At 54.7% G+C, this 4,188-nt stretch overlaps 1 pseudogene across 1 annotated transcript in view; it reads left to right on the forward strand.

The window, feature by feature from the left end:
- The window catches only part of LOC105502954, an 11,423-nt pseudogene that overhangs the window by 5,687 nt on the left and 1,548 nt on the right, over nt 1–4,188 (forward strand). The window contains exon 3 of the transcript XR_001000421.1: nt 2,793–2,907. The product of XR_001000421.1 is annotated as an uncharacterized LOC105502954 (transcript). The remainder of the gene's footprint in view (nt 1–2,792; nt 2,908–4,188) is intronic.

A 4,188-nucleotide genomic window follows, 5' to 3' on the forward strand; every position in this document is an offset into this window, starting at 1 on the left:
CGTTTGATACTCAACATCCTCGTGCTTCTTAAAACATTGTTCTTGCCAGGGTGTGGTGGCTCACACCTGTAATCCCAGCACTTTGGGAGGCTGAGTTAGGCAGATCTCTTGAGCCCAGGAGTTCAAGACTAGCCTGGGCAACATAGTGAGATTCCATCTCTACCAAAAATACCAAAAATTAGCCAGACATGGTGGCCCGCACCTGTAGTCCCAGCCACTCGAGAGGCTGAAGTGGGAGTATCACTGGAGCCGGGGAAGTCAAGGCTGCAGTGAACTGAGATCACGCCACTGCACTCCGGCCTGGACAATGGGAGTGAGACCTTATCTCAAAAAATTGTTCTCTGTCTAGTTTTCTTGCTCTTCTTGTTCCACCATTCCTTCTCAGGTTCTGGCAGTGGCTCTTCACAACTGGATATTAAATATTGTCTTTTTTTTTTTTTTGAGACGGAGTCTAGCTCTGTCGCCCAGGCTGGAGTGCAGTGGCGCGATCTCGGCTCACTGTAGGCTCCGCCTCCCGGGTTTACGCCATTCTCCTGCCTCAGCCTCCCGAGTAGCTGGGACTACAGGCACCCGCCACCTCACCCGGCTAGTTTTTTTTTTTTTTTTTGTATTTTTTAGTAGAGACGGGTTTTCACCATGTAGATCAGGATGGTCTCGATCTCCTGACCTCGTGATCCACCCGTCTCGGCCTCCCAAAGTGCTGGGATTACAGGCTTGAGCCACCGCGCCCGGCCTTTTTTTTTTTTTTTTTGAGACAGGTTCTCACTCTGTCTCAGGCTGGAGGCTGGAGTGCAGTGGTACGATCATGGCTCACTGCAACCTCGACCTCCCAGGTTCAAGTGATGCTCCCACCTCAGCCTTCTGAGCAGCTGGGACTATAGGCGAATATTGTCTTCTTAAATATTGTGCCCCACATTGCTTTGCTTGGCCCTCTTCTCTAGCTTCTAGGCTGTAATCTCTATGATCTCCATGGCTTCGCTTGCTGTGCCACCAGCTGCAAAGTCTATTTCCGGCCCAGCCCTCTCTGGAGCTCTCACAGAGTTTATCCAAATGCCCCTGGCTGTCACCTCTCAGGAATCCCACAGGCTCTGCAACAAGTTCAAATGAGAACTCAGCTTTCCAACAAAACCTGCACCTCCTTTCACGTTCTGGATCCTTGAGAGCAACCAGGTCATCAGTCCCTCAGGCTGGAAACCAGACAGTCCATGGAGACACCTCCTTGGAGCCCTGCCTGGGCAACCTTGACCTCCCAGGTTCCAGGGGACACTGGAGCCCTGCAGGTGGTGTCCAGGAACTGGCAATCCTACCTCTTCAGCAGGTTGAATGAATAAGTGGATGAATCTTACACCTTGTCCCTGTCCCGCTGTCCGGCTGCTGCATTTTTAGTTCAGGTTCTTGTCTCTCACCTGGAGAATGGCAGTGGTCATTAAGAAGACCCCTACCTGAAGGTCACGCCCTGAGCTTCAGTCCTTTCAAAAGCCCAACACTGCAGCTTCTCAAAGAAGAGTAGACCTGGTCCTCAGAACTTACTGACTCTGCCTCCACAGCCCCTCTGCCGCCTTCTGTTTCCATGCCCTCGCCAGATCCTTGGCTGTTGCTGCATGACCCAAGCCGCTGCTCTGCCTCCTGCGTGCCTCCAGGTTTGGCTCAGATCGACTGTCTGCGTGAAGCCTTCCCTGGTCACCCCGGTTTTATGCAGTTTCCAAGGCTTCTTTTATTTGCCTGATGGCATAGTCCAGATAATGTTTGCTTGTTCATTCCATAGTTGTTAACTGGACGCCTGCTCTTTGTCAGACATTCTTCTAGTTGCTGGAGACAGACAGCCCTTCTTCTCAAGTTTATGCTGTTATGGGCAGATACACTGTTGGGTTGTTGTTTGTCTTTTTTTTCTTTTTTTTTGAGACAGAGTTTGTACTTTGTTGTCCAGGCTGGAGTGCAGTGGCACGATCTCAGCTCACTGCAAGCTCCGCCTCCTGGGTTCAAGTAATTCTCCTGCCTCGCCCTCCCAAGTAGCTGGGATTACAGGCACCCACCACCACACCCAACTAATTTTTGTATTTTTAATAGAGACAAGGCTTCACCATGTTGGCCGGGCTGGCCTCGAACTCCCGACCTCAGGCGATCCACCTGCCTCAGCCTCCCAAAGTGCTGGGATTACAGGCGTGAGCCACCAGGCCCAGCCTGTTGTCTCTTGATCTTGAATACGCAGTCTCTGTCTTATCTGTATTCCTGCCTCATATTTTCTCTCTCCTGCCTCTATTTTCTCTCCCTCCCTCTTTATCTCTTAAACCTTTGTGTCTTCATCTAATCATGGGAATGGCAGTAGTACCTACTTGTTTTGAGGGTTGAATGAAATAGCGTGGAAAGTCCCTTTCTCAGTGCCTACTGTTGGTTGGAATTCCCTTTCTCTTTGTTTCCACCTCATTCTCTTTGCGTTTTCATCCTCCCCTGCCTTCATATCCTTCCCTTCCCCATCTCACCAGCTCTCTCTTCCTCTCTCTGGCTCCCTTCCTCTCTCCTCTCTTCCCTGTCTCTCTGCTTTTCTCTGTTTCTTTCATTCTTTCATCCCCATTTCTGTCTCTTCCTCCAGCCCACCTTCGCTGGCCTTTCCCTGCCTCTGCCTTGCCTTCTTTGTCTTTCTCTAGCCTCCCTCTGCCTCTACCTCCCTCTCAGACGAGAGCAGGTGACTCCCCTGGTGCTTCCTGCCCCTTCCCTGGCAGTGGGTGTGGAGGGGGTGACTGTCCAGCTTCTGCAGGGCCAGCGACTTCCTCCAGCTTGTTCCCTCCCTGCAGGGTCTGAGCACCTCCCTCACACAGGCAGAAGCCTGGCTCCCACGCTCACCATGCTGAGAGAGACCTTCGGGGGACAGCGGGAGGCCAGCCGGGAAATGGGCCCCCACTTGTCCAGGTGAGTGCTGTGGGGAGTCAGGCCAGCCCTGTGGAGAAGGCCACTGGAGAGGGGGGAACCAGATGCTGTCTTTCCTGTTAAAAAGGGCTACCCAGTCCATGTAGCTGAGGACCAGCACCAGGCAGGATCTTTCATGGGACTTTGGGCTTTGTTAGAGGGCCACAGGCTTGTTTACGGAGGTGGGGACAGAGTCAGGAGGGAGAAGTACCACCTCCCTTGGGAGCGCACATGGCATGGAACATAATAGCCCTGGGGGGGCCCTGAGCCCAGCCCTAGTTTTCTAGTTAAGGATCAGGTGAGAACCCCCAGACCTCGAGCGCCTCTGAGGAGCCTGGCTGCTGGCTGGTTCCCGTCCAGAAGTCCCTGCAGATCCTGTCCTCTGGCTTTGCCTTGCCTAAGACCCAGTCTGCACCAAGGCTGAGTCCCTGGACTTCTGGAGGGAGAGGGCTGTCCCTTTGTGCCCTACAAGTGCAGACAGTGTGTGGGTGCCTCCCCTGGCCCTGGACAGGTTCTGTGGCACGGGCAGCATGCGGGAAGGTGGGAGGAGGCACACCCTGCCCTCGGGAAGCTGAGAACAGATCCCTGGGGGCAACCTGTGCCCCTGTAACCAGGAGTCTCAATAGGAAATTTTAGCTGCTCCTGGTGGAGCAGGGCCTCTGCCTTAAGGAGAGTGGAATTTCAGAGGGACAGACATTTCCTGACCATTCGTGTATTGGAAACAAGGCAATGAGAGAACAATCAACAGGGCATGGGATCTGAGAAAAAGGTGAGATGACCTCTGACAGGCAGGCTCCTGAAGGAAGGCTTCCTGGAGGAGGTGGCATGTGAGCCCCGCAGGACAGGGAGAGGTTGGAGGATGAGACAGAGGAGGGGGGTTTGCCTTTCAGACGCCAGGTGCCACCATGCTCCCCATCTTGACTTGGGCATTTCCCAGTGACTGGGCAGGAGTGAAGCGCAGGGCCTTCCCGCTGCCAGAAATTCGGCTGTGTTGGCGCGTGGGGTCTGCCCTGGGGCGCCTGCTGCCTTCACTGGCTTCACTCCGTTTCCCTCTCTCCCCTTCTTACCATCAGAGGCAGAGCCCGCGCATGCCCGACCTCGCTCCTCGCGGCTCCCTGGGCAGCAGCTCCCTGGCAGTTGGAACTGGAAGGCTTCTCAGAGTCCGCGTCGCCCCACCGCCCTCCCCACTCTCGGGGGTGGGCACTGGGGGGACAGAGCCAGGGCAGGGAGGAAGACAGGGCCCGGCTCACCCCACAGCTCAGCCCAGGAGGGTGCGCAGAGCAG

This window comes from Colobus angolensis, unplaced genomic scaffold, assembly GCF_000951035.1.
Source record: "Colobus angolensis palliatus isolate OR3802 unplaced genomic scaffold, Cang.pa_1.0 Scaffold82, whole genome shotgun sequence".
In the NCBI taxonomy this organism is placed as follows: domain Eukaryota; kingdom Metazoa; phylum Chordata; class Mammalia; order Primates; family Cercopithecidae; genus Colobus; species Colobus angolensis.